General features: G+C 44.4%; 1 protein-coding gene across 3 annotated transcripts in view; it reads right to left on the reverse strand.

Moving 5' to 3' along the window:
* Positions 1 to 20,432, reverse strand: part of RP1 (RP1 axonemal microtubule associated) — a 312,070-nt gene extending 291,638 nt beyond the window's left edge. The window contains exon 1 of one of the 3 annotated variants that reach the window (XM_072151901.1): positions 20,339 to 20,432. The gene's annotated coding sequence lies outside the window, so the exon portion shown is untranslated. Of the gene's footprint in view, positions 1 to 20,103 lie in introns of all 3 variants that reach the window. The other 2 variants (XM_072151900.1, XM_072151897.1) reach the window with 2 other exon arrangements.
* Between the last annotated feature and the right edge of the window lie 1,237 nt (positions 20,433 to 21,669).

A 21,669-nucleotide genomic window follows, 5' to 3' on the forward strand; every position in this document is an offset into this window, starting at 1 on the left:
AATTTACTCATTTAGGGAACCAGTCACCACATTTTTCACAAATTCAGCTAGTGACAGGTTCCCTTAGAGCCCTATTAACTAAGTGCCACCTTCAATGGTTTCCCTCCCATGCCTATAAAATTAACTTTGTTATCTTACCTGGCATACAGCCAGATTCCAGAATATGGAGTTTATCCAATCCTCATTCACTTCTACACTTCAAGTCTTGGGCACTGCTCTGACTCCTTGTTCCTGATTGACAGTTCTCACTGCTAGGACATGCTGCTGTGCGGAACTAGTACTTAAGGACTAGTGATGGGTCTTTCGCAAACGAGCTGGCACAAAGAGCCAGCTAATTTGCGTGAACGACGTGAGCCAGGTCCCCTAAGTGAGCTGATGGATCACTAAACCCCGCCCCTAAATGGCTCACCACGACCCCTTTAACCCGATAAAATCGGGTTAAAAGTGGTGTGGGATGACTGACTAGCCCATGGCTCCCTATTATATATTTAATAGGAAGTTGTTCAGGAGCCAGAAGAGCCAGCTCTTTTTAGTGAGAGGAGCCTATTGAGCCAGCTCGCTAAGAAGAGACGGAATTCCCATCACTATTAGGGACTGTCTGCCAATATTTAACTACAGACATATACAGCTCTGTTTTTTACTTTTAGGAAATATTGTGTCAAATTTTTACACTGTGCAGTGTGTTACATTCATGTCATGTGACCAGGGTTATCTAACATTAACCCATGTTTTATACGATCACATGAAATTACAGCATGCCTCCATGATCTTTTCTCCTCCCTATTCCTCTACGGACTTCTACTCCTCCCCATGCTTCCTTGAAGGCATGTTGTGATTGTATGTCATCAGATAAATACATGAGGTAGATTTTGCAAATATTTGTGAGTAAAAGACTTTAGATGACATCAACCTGGTCGCATAACATGAAATGCTAAATGGTTGGAAGGAGACATGGGGAGGATTTCTGGAATCTGGTCAGGTAAGATAACAAAGTTGATTGTATGAGGATATGACGGAAAATGTTTTTAGCTAAAAAAAAAGAGTCATTTAGTTAATAGGGTTCTATGGGAACCTGTCCCTAGCTGCATTTGTAAAAAATGTGGTTACTAATTGCCTTCTCTACACTACTAGTCCCTTCAGGTAGCGTTATGTGAAATATCACCTCCAAAGCCATATGCAAATGAGCTGGGAAGAGTCATATTTTCCACAATTATGCATGTTTTACCTGAAGTAACTATAATAGGGAGTAAAGGAGGTTCTATAGATAAGTAATATGTCTATAAGCATTAGCCAGAATGAAAAACACTATTATGCCAGGGACACACAGATCTGGATCACTTTCGAATACCTGCAGCAGTACCACCTACCCCTAAAAAAGCTGGGAGAAACATTCATCCTTTGCCTTGCAATGTTTGAATTCAGTACTTAGAATCCACAGCATCTTCTTCCCTCTAATACAGAATATATAATACTGACTGGAAATAAAACTAAGTTCAATGCAGGTAACATTGAGTTTAAAGTGCAATTTCTAAATGTTAGAGAAATCCATTACATCTGTGCTCCTATGGAGCAGCCAGAAGCAGCCCCGTCTCTCACTTGGAGCTATCCTCTAATATCTGCACATTTATACACTTTGTAGTTTGGGTTAGTTGCCCTCTAGGTCTCTGTCGGCTGCCAGAACAAAAATCTGCCAATCGTTTTGTTTTAGAATCTGTGTATTCAGCGGTGACCCGGAGCAGTTCTTTATTGCTGTGTTTTTCAAAAAAAAGAAGTTATTCCGTTTATTTCCATAAAAAACATTGCCATTGTGTATTCAATATTGTTCAGGAGAATCGCTCATGGATCATATACTGTTTGCATATCTCTTGCATATGTATGCAAAACGCTAAAACCTGAGTACCTAGTTGAAGGAACCATTCATGTAAATGAGTTTGAGTTCCCTACACGGCTGATCCATCTCTTCATGGCCTTCAGTGAAATCACAGCACAATACATATTTCATGGTGTTTTGTTTACAGCCGGAGTGATCATTTGATACATTGTAGAAGAGCAGTAACTAGGCTTAACTGCTTTGTTCTTCAACTTATTAAAATAAGCCTATAAATGTTGCACAAGAACTAAGACTTACAGAATGGCTACAGTTGAAAACCTTGTATTAGGAATTCTGGTAGAAACAGAAGAACAATGAACTCCAAGTGATTGTCAAAAATGCATTTAACAGTCAAGGTCATCCTCGAATAATCCTTCAGTGGAGTATGACAAGACAATAAAACCTCTGCTCATAGAAAATAGGTGGACATTATGCGTCCACCTCTCAATATCATCTGATAAGACATTCCTGAGACTGCAAATAAATCAACTGAAACAGCAACAGAAATGGCAAATCTCTGCACACATCTATTTATACAGGTTACTACCAGAAAATAGCAGGATGGGAAGAACAGCTTTCTAGAACAATAACAGCAATGAAATTGACAATAAAGCTTCCAACGCCAGAAAAAGTGAAATAACATAGTGTGGCAATGCGAAATGTATTTGGTTAAATATACGTCTTTGAAAAAATAAGGTAGTAGAAAGATTGGATTTCTAGTTCCTGTACTAGTTAAGTGTGCAGCTCCTGGTGTAAAGTGGACACTTCACAGAATGGAAGCTGTCAGAGAAAGCTAAAGGGGTTTTATTATCTTGGTATTGACATTTCATTTCATTCATCTGCCATATACATATATTTCTTTGTTTGGATGTCCCTGTGTGAAAATAATTTCCCATAAATGTACCCAAGGTTGCCATTCTTGGATACGACCACGTCTGCAGGAGAGATTGCATAAGGAAACAATTTTTTTTTTTAATCAATTCTGTTTTTATTAAGTTTGTGGAACAGAGAAATAACAGCATACAGTGGAATATTTAATACGGACAGAAAAAAGGCTCTATGTACATCAAAATTAGAGCTTGTGAAACAAATTGTTTTTGTATATGAAATTTTTGAGAGTTATTGTATGTCCCACAGCCGCCCTGTGGTAATGATCGCTGAATTCCGGTGGTCAGACAGGACTCACCACTGCTGGAAGAGGACAGGGGTGTTCCTAACCGTAGGACAACGTGGCTACATTTATGGGAAATTATCTGCACACCGGTACATTTCATTTAATAAAGAATAATAATGCAATTGAAGACATGTAAATATATATATATATATATTTAAATGTGAATGCCCTGATGAGAATACCCCTTTAAGGGCTGAGGAGAAAACTGAACAAATATTATATGAATCAGCAGTACATGTTAAAAAACTTAAATGTTAGTTAATTATAAATTGTTAGAGAATGAAATTTAAAAGTTTTCCATTAGAGATGAGCGAATATACTGCTCGGTCGAGTATTAGCATACTCGGACCGGCTCGTTACTCGGACAAGTATTTCCCCTGCTCGCAATCGAGCATTAAATTAAGTGAAGAACAGTGTTTTTATTGTTTAATAAAATATTACAGATGTTTCCTCATGTTTTGCTTGTAAGAACACATTGAAATAACACTATTCTCCACTTTGCAGGTGTTCGGGCGTGTCTCCCGCTAGGTTTGGAAATGTTCGGAACATCTGGAATGTGAAGAATATTGTTCTTTCAACGCGCGCACATCTGCAAAGTGAAGAATAGAACACATTGGAAGAATAATATTCTTCACATTCCAGATGTTCCGAACATCTCCGAACACGCGCGAACACCTGCAAAGTGAAGAATAGTGTTATTTTAATGTGTTCTAACAAGCAAAACATCAGGAAACATCTGGAATATTTAATTAAGCACTGTTCTTTTACTGTTCTGTTTTAGCAAAAAAATGCTCGGGTCTCCCATTGACTTCAATGGGGCTCGTTATTCGAGACAAGCACTCGAGCATCTGGAAAAGTTTGTCTCGAATAACAAGCACCCGAGCATTTTCGTGCTCGCTCATCTTTATTTTCCATGTAGTTTAGTGAGGGTGAAGACATTTAACAAATGGATCAAATGCTCTGAGCCATTATTTCCCACCACCTTACTGCATCTTACTTATAGAATCTATATTGCACAATAATCTGTAGTCTCCCACCCCATGATTATAAGTGATACTGTTACTTTGAGCATACAAGCATGGGAGTACAGCTAAAAGGCTATTTACATGTATCCCAAATTTCATTTGTTTACTGTATTTATAAAGAAAATCATTTTATCAATGGGAATTTATTAAAAATGTCATACACTTTGTGCCAGGCATGGGTGGCTACATCTCAATACCCCCACTCTTTTCATGCAAAAGCCTCTGTTACAATGTCCAGCAATTCCTAATGCCCAGACATGCCCCCTCCCCTCTCATCTCACAGCTGCTAGCTCTGGAAAATACAGCTCAATTCCTCTTCCATCCTCATTCCCTCCAATTTTATCTCACAGCAGACTACTCAGTGTGGTACAGCACATTTCCTCCTTCAGATTCACTCCTTCCACTTCCATCTCACAGAAGACTACTCAGTGTGATAAAGCACAATTCATCCTTTGGCCTCACTCCTTCCACTTCCTTCTCATAGCAGACTGCTCAGTGTGATAAAGCACAATTCATCCTTCAGCCTCACTCCTCCCACTTCCATCTCCCAGCAGACTGCTCAGTGTGATAAAGCACAATTCATCCTTCAGCCTCACTCCTCCCACTTCCATCTCCCAGCAGACTGCTCAGTGTGATAAAGCACAATTCATCCTTCAATTACACTTCTCCCACTTCCATCTCACAGAAGACTACTCAGTGTGATATAGAACAACCTACCACAAAAGAAGACAAACACTTCATAGGCGGAAGGTGCGGGATGTATGTAGAAGGTACATAATTTTTATTTTACCAAATACCTCAATCCAGCAGACATTATTTGGAGAGGTGTTAGTGGGTAATTATAAATAAACAATATGGTTCTGTAGGAGTACACTAATTTCAGTGCATGCCATTTCAATGAGAGAAACTATAAGAATTCAATAAGGGATTCTGTATTTACATTTATTAGGAGTTGCTGAATTTTTTCATGAGTGCTGTAAATAGACTCAGTAAGTTGTGTGCACTATATACAAAAAATATTAGGTGACGGTAAATTTTAATTCATTATGGGAAAATACAACACTTCAAGAGGTACCATACTGCAGGGGGTGTTATAAAGGCCACCATATCATGTGGGCCGAATTCAAAATAGAAAGGGAGAGATGCTAACATTAAGACATCAGATATAATTATACTGTAATCTTTATTTGATGACTTTGTGTGCGGTCTTGTTTTTTTTAGAACAGAATGTAGTTTTTAATAGCACAATTTTGAGTTTCATATATCCTACTAGTGAACGTTTATCAAGCAATTCTGTGAAGCATATTTAAAAGATAATATAAAATCTGCCATTGTCTCTCCAATTAAAGTATTTGACTTTTATGATTGAACCTAAGCATTTTCTCTAGGTGAATACACTTACAGTGATACAAAATTTATAGGATTTTTTTCTTCCAAGTGCCATAACTTTTGAAATTCTTTGCAAATGGAATTGGGTGAAGGCTTATTTTTGTATAAACCTCCAGCCTGGCCTCATAGATAGCCATCCTAGGTAGTCTTAGGGTCTTTCAGTGGACCCGGCCTACCATGGGACACCATCGGCACCCTCTGATTGTTGCTGCACAGAAGGAGTGTGCTTCCTTTGTACTCTCTTTAAAACCATGGTCCATGTTTGACCACGGTGTATAAAGGATTAATCATCAAGGATCAAAGCTTTTCTGATCTCAGGTGTTAGTGATAACACAGCCAGGAGCTGGTAGTAGCAGGACTGTAGAAGGCATTGCATCAGGAGAGCTACCCTTATTGTACCCCTATACGGCGGTCATTAAGGGGTTAAAGGAACACTCCAGTCAAATCTAATTCGTTGAATAATACATGGTGCAGGGTCTGAAGGGAGGAGCATGACTTGTTTTTATTGTATTCTCCTCCCAACTGGCCCTGCACAAGGTATGATTCAATGAATCAGCTGTGACTGGAGTGTTCCTTGAAGTAGTAGTGTTTATGGTATGATTGTAATATATTTGGTCCCGGCACAGTGATAAATATATATTTATTTCATTTAAAAACAATGGGGCAGATTTACTTACCCGGTCCATTTGCGATCCAGCGGCGTGTTCTCTGCGCTGGATTCGGGTCCGGCCGGGATTTAATAAGGTAGTTCCTCCACCGTCCACCAGGTGGCGCTGCTGCGCTGAAAAGCATCTGAACGCGGCGGAATTCACAGAGGCCGGCTGAGTGAAGGAAAGCGCGTCCCGAGCAACACATTTTCCGTTTTTAAATGCGGCGGTTTTTCCGAATACGTCGGGTGCATGCCGGCGCGATGCGCCACATCGCGTGCGCCAAAATCCTGGGGCAATTCAGGTACAATTGCCGCAAATCGGAAATATTCGGGTAACACGTCGGGAAAACGCGAATCGGGCCCTTAGTAAATGACCCCCTATATGCGTTCTTTAGTAAATGTTTGCCAAAATATATGGGTAACTATATGGTAGTAGAACATAGAGAGCAATAATTGTCCTAATTCTAGAGTGAATATATAAATATGTAACTTTTTACAGTCTTGATTAAAACTATTATAAATACAGTATTTTCTCCACATAAACTGTGGGGGTCTTTTATCTTTAAATCTTCAAATTTACATGTGCAACATCCCCCACCGGGGCCTAGCCCTTGAGGTGAGGCCTGGAGACAGCCGGGGCCCGCGGTACCGGAGTGGCTGGCGGTTGCGGCCTAAGCACGCTATTGTCACGGTGCTTGGTACGGGGAACCGGAGGGCTGTCCTACAGCCTGGCAGGTCTCCAGCAGGGTGGTGTTGGCAAGAAATGATGAGGGAGAGGCTGCTATAGCGGATCTCCCTGGGGCAACCCCTTAATGTCCCGAGTGTGAGTCTCTGGGTGATGGACAGGGTGCCGGTGATGAAGGCAGGGGTAGTAGCAGGGACCAGACGGAGGCAGAAGTTGAAGAAAACAACTTACAGTTCTTTATTGGAACCGCAGGAACATCAGCAACGTGCCTTTAACAAGATGGTGGAGTACTGGAGAGGTATTTGGAGGGAGCCACAGGATGTATTTCACCAGCCTGGATGTATAGGGCAGGCTGGGAGGCAGCTGTGTCCTAGAGGATGCTTCAGCTCGGTCCTGGATCTCTTCAGGTATCACCCTTGAAGGTAGGAATGATACCCCTTTTCCTCACTACACTACCTCTAGTCTTATCTTCCACTTCAGGCAGGGGCTAGGCTCTTCCTGCACTGGTCTGGTATGCTAGAGACTCTGAGCTACTGCTCAGCTAACTACTCTCTGCTTGCGTCCTGCAGACCCAGAGGGCCTGACTAGGACCGGTCTCTCTCCTGAGAGAGATTTCTCTCTAAGACCTCTAGAACATTCCTGGCCAGGGGGTTTTATTACCTCCCTTTGGTCAGGTGGTGGCTGCTCCTCCAATTACCTCTCAGTTCACAGAGACAGGATGTAACACAGACATTGGTTGACATTATTACATCACAAATTAACTTCTGCCTTGCCAGGCAGGATTAACCACTGCAATTTCCCCTTTGATCCTATAAGGACCATGTAGTGTAATGTGGTGTTACCTACAGGTGGGACGTATTCGCAAGCACTACCTCGCCATTGCATCGGCGAGGGTGTTGCATACCCCGGGGGCAATTGAAAGAGCCGCCCTCGGTTCGACTACAGATGTTCTGGGGCACAGAGGGGGCTAAGGGCACTTCTAGGAAGTGCAGGCTATGTGAGGTGTAGGGACAAACCGCCCATGGTCCTGGAGACAGGCACCTGGGTTGGTGTCGGACTAAGACAAAAATATAGCTGTATGACAGTTGGTCGCTGACGCCATTAAACCGAACTGTACAGTAGGAAAGGTGTGGTGTCATGTCCTGTAATCCACTCCTTGCACCAAGTCCTGTATATTTGTTTGATCAACGCTTCTTCCCTGGCGGCAATTATATGGTGTCTATCTGCATTGCATGAGCATATGCGACACAAGTACCTCCTGACTGACAACCTTACCCATGTATGAGTGGCATCCAGGTGCTATCTGTGTAACACCCCCGGTCCCCTAAAGACCCGCAGTTTACGGACTACCCCCATGTGCAAACCTCAGTTTGAGGGATCAGGTAGCGGTCAGTGTTTTACACAAAAAGACGGTCCGACACAGCCACACTACAACCTGAAAAGCCTATGAAAGGGTTAATGCAGACTACTGGCAGATATGACAGTGTGCAACAGGTTAGCAAAATCACATTGGCTTAGCAGCCCAATGGGTACACATCTTATAACATAACGTTACAGATAGATAGGCTACTCAGAGTAGCATGGTAGCAAATGTCTCTTTTCCTGCAAAGGAAAGGCATAAAAGTGCAATCAGAATGTCCATACCTAAAAAGGAAGGCATTAAGTGCAAAATAATAAGTCAATAGACATAGCAACTTTTCCCTGGTAGTATCTGGCAAAAGTCTCTCAGAAGGTCTCTACTGACAAAGTCCATCTTCTGGGTACAGCCCTTGATGTGGGGGAAAAAGTGCAATGAAGAAGCAAAGGGTCTCCTCTATTTGGAGAGGGACAGAGTCCTTTGAAGAAATCAATGCTGTGGCAGAGGAAGGGTGCTATCATAGCACATGACAGTGTATAATCCCTTGACTGAGATAAATAAGGGTAAGAGTCTCAGGACAGTTTCTGGCTCTATAGGGATATGGGGATAAATACACACAATATGTACAAAGGACATAGTACCTGGAGAGGGCTACAGCCCTTCAGGGATTAGTCAGTATCGCTGGGTTCAGCAAAGACAGGATCCAGCTCCTGCAGGGAATCCTGTGCATCCTCAGCAGGAGTAGGTGCCGGCTGGGGACACCCGGTGGCAGTAGTGGGTACTGCAGGTGCAGCAACATCCTCCGGACCTTCAGGGGGAGGAGCGCTGTCGCCCGGGGTGTCGGCTGTTCCAGCCGGGGGCTCAACTGAGCCAGGGACCACAGAGGGGTCCATGAAGAAATAAACGGAGCCCGGCGGCCGAGCCGCGGCTCCTTCCAGCTCCGGTTCTTCCGGGGCCGGGTCATCACCCCATTGGTAACCGGCAAGGGGGGATGTGGGCCTAGACGGAACCTCCGGACAAGGTTCGCTAGCCGGGATGTCTTCTCCCACAGAAGAGCCGCGGGACCTGGCAATGCTCCCGGCAGGGGAGCCGGTGGGGGTGGCGCCCTGTATCATGCCCGGCCCATGGATGGCAATGGGACCCGTACTCACAATTACTGTGGATGGGGCATTCACGTGGGTCACCGCCCGGGGACTTGCAGCCGAGGAGGAAGAGGTGTTCGGAGACTCCGGCCACTCGTCGTCCTCATACCAGTCGTCCTGCGGGAAGTAACGGTCCTCGTCGGAGTCGGGGATCCGGATCACGCCAGCCGCCCAGGGTCCTCGAGGTCCTTCCTGCAGGGAGAACTCGATGCACTCTCCCGGCTTCAGGTTGTGCAGGCTCTCGGGCAGATCAGGCCTCTTGACTGACCGGCGGGGAATAAATACCTCCCGTCCGGTGTAGTCCTGGGTGGCGAAGCCATAGCCCTTCCGTTTGTCGAAGAACCGGACCATGCCGGTGGTGCGATTCTTCTCGACCCAAGCTCCAGCTGTAGATCGACCGGCCATATACCGCTGGGCCTCCTTCTCTCTGCGTCTCGGAGTCGCCGGCGGGCGGCCTCACCTCGGCCTTGAGGCTGCGGAGGTTTCGGTGCTGGGGCTCGTGGCTCCGGTTCAGGCTCGGATCTCCTTGGACGACAGGTAGGTGCCGGAACAGGAGCAGGAACCACCGGAGGGTCAGGAGCCACCACCGCGGGGCTAGCAGGCCGCGCAGCAGGAGTGGTAGGCCTCGGAGCAGGTGGAGCGGCAACACTAGGCCCGGGCGTTGGCTCAGCAGGAGTCGGGGCCTCCCCACGTGGCGCCTCCACGTGGACCCGCGGTACCGGGATGGTAGCCGGGATAGGGACGAGGAACCGCCCGGGTGGGATTTGGTACTGCGTCACCGTTTGGTAACATGTCCTGGTGACGAAGGCCCGAGTCAATCCTTGGTGCAGCCGAAGTCCAGCGGAGGGTCTTCGGACGGGCTGCGCAGAGACCACCACCATAGTCTCTAGGACCTCATAAAACTCCGGACGCTCCACAGGAGGGAAAGGCGGAGGACCCCACATGGCGTTGTCCTCTCTGTCCAAAGTCCGCTCCAGTTCTGGCGCTTCTCTGAGGCAGGGCAGGAAGTCCGCCTCGAGCCAGTGGGAGGAGTCCAAGTCCTTCCCGCCAAGAGCTGTGGCGGGCTCTAATTTTTCCTGCGCCACAGGAGGCGGGGTTCGCGCCCTTCGCGCGTGGGTGGAGCTTGATGCGTCATCTGGGTTTCCCGCCAGTGAAGGTTTTGGCGGGCTTGAATTATTTGCTGCGCCACAGTTTCTGAGGTAAAAATCTTCGGGCACGGCAGCGCCGGATGTAGCAGAGCTGGTACATTTCTTGCCAGGATTAACCTCTGGAGTGCGGGAGCGGCGCTCGACCGCACGTGGCAGCAGTATAACACAGTTCATTCCAGAAACACACAAGTCCTTGGGCCTAAACCCGGATGGCAGCAGGGTTAGGCAGCACAGTCTTTTTCCAGTAAAGGAAAGTCTTTAATGCCGTAATAAGGCACAGAAGTATCAATCCTGTTCGTGACGCCACTTGCAACATCCCCCACCGGGGCCTAGCCCTTGAGGTGAGGCCTGGAGACAGCCGGGGCCCGCGGTACCGGAGTGGCTGGCGGTTGCGGCCTAAGCACGCTATTGTCACGGTGCTTGGTACGGGGAACCGGAGGGCTGTCCTACAGCCTGGCAGGTCTCCAGCAGGGTGGTGTTGGCAAGAAATGATGAGGGAGAGGCTGCTATAGCGGATCTCCCTGGGGCAACCCCTTAATGTCCCGAGTGTGAGTCTCTGGGTGATGGACAGGGTGCCGGTGATGAAGGCAGGGGTAGTAGCAGGGACCAGACGGAGGCAGAAGTTGAAGAAAACAACTTACAGTTCTTTATTGGAACCGCAGGAACATCAGCAACGTGCCTTTAACAAGATGGTGGAGTACTGGAGAGGTATTTGGAGGGAGCCACAGGATGTATTTCACCAGCCTGGATGTATAGGGCAGGCTGGGAGGCAGCTGTGCCCTAGAGGATGCTTCAGCTCGGTCCTGGATCTCTTCAGGTATCACCCTTGAAGGTAGGAATGATACCCCTTTTCCTCACTACACTACCTCTAGTCTTATCTTCCACTTCAGGCAGGGGCTAGGCTCTTCCTGCACTGGTCTGGTATGCTAGAGACTCTGAGCTACTGCTCAGCTAACTACTCTCTGCTTGCGTCCTGCAGACCCAGAGGGCCTGACTAGGACCGGTCTCTCTCCTGAGAGAGATTTCTCTCTAAGACCTCTAGAACATTCCTGGCCAGGGGGTTTTATTACCTCCCTTTGGTCAGGTGGTGGCTGCTCCTCCAATTACCTCTCAGTTCACAGAGACAGGATGTAACACAGACATTGGTTGACATTATTACATCACAAATTAACTTCTGCCTTGCCAGGCAGGATTAACCACTGCAATTTCCCCTTTGATCCTATAAGGACCATGTAGTGTAATGTGGTGTTACCTACAGGTGGGACGTATTCGCAAGCACTACCTCGCCATTGCATCGGCGAGGGTGTTGCACATGTATTTTTTTGGGGGGGGGGTTGGTCTGATTTATCTATAAGGGTGGTGACATTTGAGTCTTTTGGTTTTTCGCGACTTTAAGGCTGCATTCACACTGCCGCAAGGGGGACATATATACGGCCGATATACGTCCCCCATAGACGGCAATGGGCGCACGGCACCCTATGGGACATGTCCTATCTTTTCCTGTAAAACGGCGCCATGCGCTCACCCCCTCCTCCTCTCCCCGCTCGCTGCCGTTGCCCGCCGTGCTACGGTATGCCGGGCAATGGCAGTGTGAATGTAGCCTAACAGTAGTCGCTAATTTTTGAGCAACCTCATCTATTTGTTTTCCTATGCCAGGAGGGGAGAAGGGTTTTTTTCTTGTAAAAATTTACATCTTTTTTGTGATACTGGTTTACAAAGATAAATCAGGTGCGACACTGGAAAACATCCTCCTGAGTAATCTCATGCTTCATCCATATTTTCTTCAATCTGCTCGAGACATCTACCTAATGTATACAGTTAGTCACCGGGTTACATGCAAGATAGGTTCCATAAGGTTTGTTCTTAAGTTGAATTTGTACATAAGTCGAAACGGTTTATTTTATCATTGTAAATCCAGACCAAATTTTTTTTTTGCCCCAGTGTGCATTGGAGTTTCAAATTTTTTTGAAAGAAGAAGAACCAAGGATTATCAATAAAGCTTCATTACAGACACTTTACATCTGATCATTGCAGTCTTGGAGTAATGGAAAGGTCACAGTGGGCGGATGGGTCCGTCTGTAACTAGGGGTCGTCTGTAAGTCGGGTGTCCTTAAGTATAGGACCGCCTGTATTCAGAAGATTTCCATGAAGTATGGGACAGATGTAAGGATAAATGACTGCATGATCAGTCTACAAAGAATCTTTTTATATTCTATTTTCATGATAAATCATAGGATTTGTAAACACAGATCAATCGCTTCCTTCTTGCCTTTACATTAAAAATAAAAATGAAAAATCATAATTAGCCTAATAGAATGTAGATTTAATTAGTATATAAAATTGACATTGATTTCTAATGGCTCCACAGTTGACTGTACCTGGGCCGCAGGTTTCCTGTATATCACATTTGCAAACATTTCCTGGTAGCTATTAGGAGCAGAGCTTATACTAGAGGACTTTGTGAGAGTTATCAGCGGCATACAGGAAGACAAAGCTTAGCCTGAATGCTCATATGGCCAATTGTGGTATTTACCTCTGAACTTTGCTAGAAGACGTTTCTAAGGACGCATTATAGGAGCAGTGATTTGTTATAGTCAGCGGTGAGTAAGACAAATACAAACAGAGTCAGGGATTGCCATGGTGCTAGGAATAAATAATTCATCCCGGAGCCTGTGCGCTGTGTAAGCCTTGTTGGCAAACTTCTGGCTTCATGTTTACTGTCGTGCTGTTACTCTGACCACTACAAATAGTGTAGTAATACAAGGTGGTTTCCTCATATATAAAACATGACAGTGTGATCCCCCTTGCACTTTTATATAGATACAGTTATATTGTACTTTTATATAGATACAGTTATATTGCACTTTTATATAGATACAGTTATATTGCACTTTTATATAGATACAGTTATATTGTACTTTTATATAGATACAGTTATATTGCACTTTTATAGAGTTGTCATTGTATATTAAAACTCTGCTAAAATAAGGCAGGCAGCTAATCTAATAGTTTCATAATGTGGATCCATCACAGGGGATGAGGGGATGTTCATACGTTCAGTTTTTCAGAGGTAGTTTCTGATGTCCAAACCAGGAGTGGAGTGAAAAAAAAGAGTAGAAGCAGCTACTCTTAATGATATGTTCTCACCCCTTATACAACTGCTTTTGGCTTTGAAAACTGAATCTAAAAAACTGAACATGTGAACGTACCCTTATTTTTGGGTGGTATAATATGTTACAGCTGCTAGACAGGTTGAAAAAGCCCAGAACAGCTGCATTGCAAATATGCCTTTATGCCTTTTGCTTTACAATATAATTGTGTGTTATAACTTACATTGCATTCTGACAGAATCATCTGTGTAGTCCCAGGGTTTGGGCTTTGGTTCGAATGCATTTCAAAAAACAACATGTGACTTGTCTGTGTTGCAGACTGCTCAGCTCTCAGCCTCCACCTTTCTGCTCCTGTATAGCTCCTCCCTCCTGCTCCTTCACAGAGCTAACAACCTGATGAGCTGACATCAGTGGGGGAGGCAGGTGCTGTACAGGAGCACAAAAGTGGGGGCCAAAAGCTGAGCAGCACACATAAGTCACGTGTTGTTTTTTGCAGTGCATCCAAACCAAAGCCCAACCCCTGGGACTACACAGAGGATTCGGTCAGGATGCAAGGTAAGTTATAACACACAATTATCTGTCCCCATGCTCCAAGAAAATCTTTGTCAGCTCTCGTTGCATGAGGGAGGGAGGTGGAGGAAGAGCTAGCAGAAAAGAGAGGAGATGATGATGACACACTAACTCCAACACCCCCACGACCCAATCCAGTTTTCTGGATTTAAAAGTGAGTGGAATTATTAATGTTAATAATAAAAACAGAATGGAAGATACTATTACAGCAGCTGTGGGAACCTGTCAATACAGCTGTGGGAACCTGCCTTCAAAGTTTACTTATGCTGTCATACTTACAGAAAACCTGTCATAAGAAGTTTACCCCAGTAATACCTGCTGGCAAAGGGTTAAAAGTTCTCCCCCATGTCACCCAAAATGATCTGCCACTGAGGTACCGCACCTTAATTGCAGCCGTTGTTCTGATATGCAAATGAGTATACATGAGTCAACTTCTGAAGAAAAGAGTCACATTTTCTCCAGTGAGCTGTTTTTCTCAAGTCCAGTACACAACATAAAACTAAAGAAAGTGGGGTAATCCTTAATGTTCTCCATATTGCGATAATATTTTCCTTGATGATTTAACTCTCTAAAGAGATAAGTCTATTCAGGTTACTTTATCTCTGAGTTTTCAGTGGATACAGGACAGAAAGCTGATTTACACAAACTGCTTAAATAAGGAAGAAAGGCGGGAAAAAATGTCAAATGACACATCTCTATAGATAGATTCATTGAGGTATGCAGTTATAAGACCGCACCCATTCGGCACTGACAGATACTTCAAGAGGCTCTGACCTCCTGATGTACCGTATATACTCGAGAATAAGCTGAGTTTTGCAGCACAAAAAATGTGTGGAAAAACCTTAACTCGGCTTATAAAAAACCCTATAAAAAAGGTGAGTAAAGTGTTTTTTTCTTATATTGTACAAGTTCCTGAAAAGCGCCGCCAATTGTCTAATACAGCTGAATCCCATTGACTCAATAGAAGCCCGAGACTAGACTGCCTTGATTGCAGCAAAATCTAAGGCCCCTTCCACACATGCTTTTTTCACGCTTGTGTTCTGCGCGTGTATGTGACGTGCAGAGCTTGCATTGCACTCTGACCCATTGTCACCAATGGGTTTTTTCAGACTTGCTTTATTTTTCATGCACGTTTTTTAAACGCGTGTTTAAAACTCAGCATGCTCTATTTTTGCAAGTCACGCGTGTGAAAAACACACCAAACAAGTCTATGGAGATGCATCAAAAACGCATTGCACTCTAAGACACAAGTGCAATGCAAGTGCAATGCGTTTTTCACTGATCAATTGCCATAGAAAAGATAGAGCTCAGCCCTGAGTCCTTTTCTGCGAGTGAAAAACGCATTGAAAATTCACTGAAAACACCAAAAAATAGTGTGTGAAAAACTGAGACATTGAACAAAATCTGACTGAAAACTGATTAGACTCTGATGAAAAATGTCAGTTTTTCACTGACCAAACCCTGATCGCACCCTGATCAGACTCTGACGTGATCTGCAACGCAAGTGTGGGAGGGGCCTAAGTAGATCGCTTGAAAAGATTTTGTGTCTCAGCTCCATAAAAAATAGGACTTTCTTTTATTGAAACATGTTAAAATGCAGCAACATGACTATCCCTATTCTGATTATTCTGACATGTTTTGGGCAAAAGAAAAATCCCAAAAGAAAAGACCCAAAATCTTTTCAAGTTGTCTACTTTTTTCTTATAGGCTGGGCATACCTCGAGCAGGATGCTGGCAGGCTATATACTGGGGCCAGTGGGATGGCAGGCTATATACGGGGGACAGGGGTCTGCCTGGCTATATACGGGGAACAGGAGGCTTCTGGCTATATACTGGGGGGACAGGGTACTGCCTGGCTATATATGGGGGACAGAAGGCTGCTGGCTATATACTGGGAGACAGTGGCCTGACAGGCTATATACTGGGGGACAGGGGGCTACCTAGCTATATACTGGGGGGCAGGGCCCTTCTGGCTATATACTGGGGCATAGGGAGCTGCAAGCTATATACTGGGGACAGAGGCTGCTGGCAATACTGGGGACAGTGGTGCTGGCTAATTACTGGGGGCTTTTCCAAGTTTTTGTGTTAAAATTGGATACCATGGCTTATACTCGGGTCGGCTTAAACTTGTGTATATACAGTATTTATAGGCTGGGCTGTGCCAGGTAACTAGTTGTAGTGAGTGCTCAAGTGCGGTGAAGGAACACTCCGGGGCAGATTTACTTACCCGGTCCATTCGCGATCCAGCGGCGCGTTCTGTGTGGAGGATTCGGGTCTTCCGGCGATTCACTAAGGCAGTTCCTCCGACATCCACCAGGTGTCGCTGCTGCACTGAATGCACTGGAGTTCACCAAGCCGGGCTGAGTGAAGGTAAGCGCGTGTCCAGCGAAAATTTTATTTTTTTTAATGCAGCGGTTTTTCCGAATCCGTCAGGTTTCCGTACTACCACGCCCCCCTATTTCCATCGCGTGCATGCCGGCACCGATGCGACACAATCCAATCGCGTGCGCCAAAATCCCGGGACAATACAGGGAAAATCGTTGCAAAACGGAAAAATTCGGGTAACCCGCTGTAAAAACGCGAATCGGGCCCTTAGTAAATGACCCCCTCTGTGTCGACCCACTACAACAGTCGTGCCCAGCAACCTTCCTGCCCCTCAATGCCACATGAGGTAAATGAGGAAATAAGCAGAATTCCTGCACCTCTTGCTGCTGCTAGACTACACAGGCAAAGGGAGGGGGAATAGAGCTGGGAGTTCAGTGAGACATATTCTGCTCATTGTAACAGCCTTTTAATCTGCAGCACTCGGGGGATCTGGTAACACCCTCTTTAGCACAATTGTTAATAAGTTGATTTAAGAAAGAAGGAAGGAGGCCATGGATAACAAATATAAGAAGATGACCACGGTCGCGGTGCCTGGATCTATGAGTAAGTGTCCCTGGTTTATTATGGGTGATTTTAATGGTAGATTTTATTTGAGGTTTGGTCCCACAGATATCTGTTCAATAAAGTAGTGTATGAACAGATCCAGATTTTATATTTGGGCCTGAAAGCTTCAAGTTTTATCTGTGCATTGTGAGAATAATCAGAATCCTCATAACTTTCTAACCAGCAAATTACAACAAATTTTTTTAGGGTAACACATTTGCAAATCATTGTTTGCTGTACAGAGATTGAAATCTGCTTAAAGATTCCCAACAAATAAAACTTGAGGTTCTCTGTTCCCCTGCACTTAAAGGTAAATTTATTTAAGTGATTTTCAAGCCAAGAGGATAGGGGATAACCTGCCAACTGATGGGGATCTGGCTGCTTGGACCCAGTGGCTATATGAATATTATAGCCCCTACCAGTCTGTAATTCACTTCCTACATACAGTCCTAGAATTACGCTTCTTGGAGAATGGAAGATGAGTCCCTTATGCCAGCTTTCAATCTGCTGTTTCAGAACCTTTGGAGGACTTTGGGTTTCCTGAAATGGCTTTTGTGTATATTAATAGTATAAACAGATGTACAAGGATCTTTTGGGTGAAGCACTTCTCAGTATAAAACTTGGTGGGTGGTTTGGGTGGCCATGGGTCCCCTAGAAGGATTGGGTCTCGGGCTACCACCCAAACTGCCTATACTATAATCCACTTCTGCTTGGACCCCCAATTATTACATCCTTAAAGAGAACCCGTCATGCAAAATAACCCCCCTAAACTAAATATATTTTCATAAACTGCCATTAGAGAGCATTGCCTCTATCCCTTTATTGTCCCTCTACATGCCTGTAAACCTAAGCAATGAGGTCCTAAAGCTGTATGCAAATGACCTGTGAAATGTCCAATGAAGCATTAGCATATTCAAGCTGTCCACCTTATTCATGAGTGGGAGGCACAGCCACACCCCCAGTGCTTGACTGACAGCCTGTATAATGATGTGAGGTTGTATAATGATGTGCTCCCTGGTGCTGGTGGCCACACCCCCTGCAGCCTGTGTGTGCATGTGTGTGTGTATAGGAGAGATACAGCAGCTCCAGGCAGCCATGTCACAGCAGAACATGTCAGATTCATGTGTAGCTGATGTCTGTGTCTCTCACCTGTATATTAGGAGGATGCAGCATGTCAGCAGATGCAGCACACACACTAGCCATGCTTTACTATACATTACACACAGACATGAGTAGGGGGAGGAGAGGGGAGGGGGAACAGGGGTGACATCACTGCCTCTGACCATGTGACCAGCCTCATTTACATGATAACAAATAAATGATTTTACAATGAATAATGTATGAAATAACTAGATAAAGGCTGGGATGGGATCCTTGTGAGCTGTTCCAACAGGTAGTAGTGACAGGACAAGAGACACAGACCTGATGACAGGTGTCCTTTAATGATGAAAGGGGGATCTCAATTGAATGAAGCAGCTGACTGCACAAGTACAGCAGCTCTATTCATTTGCTATGGGCCTGCTGGGAATAACTGAGCTGCTCCATTCATTGCAGGAATTGGTAGAATAGTATGCAAGAAAATTCCCATGAGTCAGCAATTCTAATGATTGGATCCCCAAAGATTATCAAGTTGTCTGCTATCCTGAGCACATGGGATAAGTCTAAAGGGAACCTGTCAACAGGTTTACCACTCTAAACTAACAGCCCTCTCAGGTACAGTGATATCTCACCTGTTTACCTATAAAAAATCTCCCCCAGAGTCAGGCAAATATGACTCTTTTCATTCCATTTTCATATGCAATGAGTCGAGTTTAGTGGTTGCAGGGGTAGTGTCACTTCAGAATCTTTGGTTCTATAGTACATAGAAACAAGATCTCATCTTTCAGATCACATCAAGCTTATGGCTTTGTGAACTACAAAACCAGCGATATAGACAACTATGGGGGTCTCTGGGGGAGATGTTTTATAGGTAAACAGGTGAGATTTAACTTAAAAGAGGGAATTGGGAAATTACATTTCGTTTTCTACCTGAGGAGGCTGTTAGTATAGAACAGTAAAACCTGGTGACAGGTTCCCTTTAAAGTCATCCCATGTGTTCAGGATAGCAGACAACATGCCGATCTTTGGGGATCCAATCATTGGGATTGCTGAGTCATTGGAATTTTTTTCCATAACAACCTCCCAATTCCTGCAATGAATGGAACAGCTCACTTATCCCCAGCTGTCCCATAGCAAAGGAATAGAGCTGCTGTACATGTGCCGACAGCCGCTTCATTCATCTGAGATCCCCCTTTAACCATTAGCGGTGTAATCATTGGGGATTCAAGCACCCAGACCCCCATCAGTTGTCAGGTTTTTCCCTATCTTCTGCCTAGAAAATCACTTGAAATAAAATGAATATCCCTTGAAGTGTAGGGGTGCAGAGAACTTCAAGATTTATTTTTTGGGAATCTTAAAGCATTTTTCTAGGTACTAAAGAACAAAAGATAAAAGATTCTGCAACTTCTAAACTTGACACGTCTAATGAGGAAATGAGGGGAAAAGTTGCCTGAATTTGGCTAACATTTTGTATAGGTAAATGGGTGAGATTTTACATAAAAGGGAATTCTAGAAGAAACATTTCATACCCTAGTTGAAGGTGCTATTCGATTAGAGGGGTAAAAGCTGGTGACAGGTTCTCTTTAAATGAAGTCATTTGAACATCTTACATATAGAGAATTTTAGTGTAAGAGAGTTGTTGTTTTTGCTTTTTACTAGCGTGTTTCATATATTCTTGTGACCCAACACTCTTTATACTTTTTATGATGCTTTCCCTACTGTTGCTAGTCTTCTTTATCCAATGATACATAAGATATCACTTTAAGAGGCTGTAAATAATGTGACAAAGTGTCAATCCAGTAAATTACACATGTACAGGCAATGCAATATAGTGATGTCCAGATCCTGGCTCTCTACAAATGGTCCATGGCCAGGGACAGGTGGTATCCGTAAGGGCAGTATTATATTCCTAAGCCTGAATAGCAGAAATGTATCTCACACACTATAAAGACACTTACATGCTACTTTACCAAGGCTCCACAGTGATCACCTGATCTCCAGTACACAGCAGAAGCAGCTTATATGAGCGGTGACAATGAGGACAATGATGAGGACTACAGAGCTGTACCTTACCTGCTATTCACTGAGACCGAGCGTTAGGCTTCATTCACCCAGATTAAAGGAAAGATGTGTTTGCAGCAAAAGACCAGTAAGCTCTTTTGTCCGTCACACGGCTGAAATAGGAAAACATACCTGATGTAAAAAGTATTTGTACTCCATTGAGCTTTACTGTAGCAACAGTAAATAAAGGGCGGCCGCACCTAGGAGCTCGCAGCACTAAAGCCTGGGATTATTGGAGGGACGCTCTGTGTATTAGTTACTCACTTACAGACACTAAGACTATTCAATCAATGTCCAGATACACGTCCAGAATAAGCTCTTATCAGTGTTTATAATGGACGGGATCCTGAAACGGCTATTTATGTTCTATGAAGGGCGTATTATCCGATCACAACTAGCATGACAGTGGATCATCCTCAAAGATTAAAAACACTTTGGGTGGAATTGATACATTGCATTCTTGTTTTTACAGAACTGCAACCAAAACACAACATACTGGACAATATTCAATTGGAAACATACCTGGGATTCTCAACTGGTGTATTTAAAGAAGACCGGTCAGTAGAATTTCACCCATCACTCCATTAATACCTGTTGGCAAAGGTTCTAAAGTCCTTCCCATATCACATCAAATGATCTGCCACTGAGGCAATCTACCTTAATTACAGCTGTTTTGCTTATATGCAAATGAGTAGACAAGAGTCAATTTCTGAAGAGTAGTCATGTTTCCTCCAGGCTGCCAGTGAGCCCCACCTCCTTCTACTGTGTCTCCTCAAATCTCAGCCTGAGCAGACAGGAAGTCCTCTCCCTGTCCACTTCCTGTGCTTACCAGAATCCTGTCCCGCTCACTGCATGGTGTATCTAGCAATGAACACTATGTGGGAAACTGCAGATCTTCCCCCCAGTTAATGCACCCCATGATGGGCAGGGCCAAGTGGTGGTGGGTGGAGTCAACAAAGACAGAAAAAGTTTACAGAAAGATTTTACTGGTGGGAGGAGGCAGATTTATGCTAGGATCACTTTTCTATGAAGGCACAGTGGGGGATGATTAAGGTTTATCATGCTTTTTCTTGATGACAGGTTCCCTTTAAAACCTCATTCTTACAAGTAAAGAATAGTCAACTTTTATTTTCTAGGATTTGTTTATGTCACACAGCCCTAAGAAAGAAGTAGTCTGTACCTATGCCTTTGAGAATTTTTTGACGTGCCACCTGTGTGTAATTGTAAAGGAGAATGTATGTTGCCACCATGCTGCTAGACTGATGTAGGCTATTCCTGAGGAAGTCTCAGTGGCTTTCACCCTTTACCCCTGTCCCATATTCACAACCTTACAAAGGGAATTAACAGGTCGCTACATCAGGAGTATTCAGAGTAGTCATTGGTAGATAAAGGCTACAACGTTTCCTGGCCTGTATTAACCGGTTAAGGCCCGGGCCCTTTCCTGTTTTTTCATGTCCATTTTT

The sequence above is a fragment of the Engystomops pustulosus genome, chromosome 5, assembly GCF_040894005.1.
Source record: "Engystomops pustulosus chromosome 5, aEngPut4.maternal, whole genome shotgun sequence".
Taxonomy (NCBI): Eukaryota; Metazoa; Chordata; class Amphibia; order Anura; family Leptodactylidae; genus Engystomops; species Engystomops pustulosus.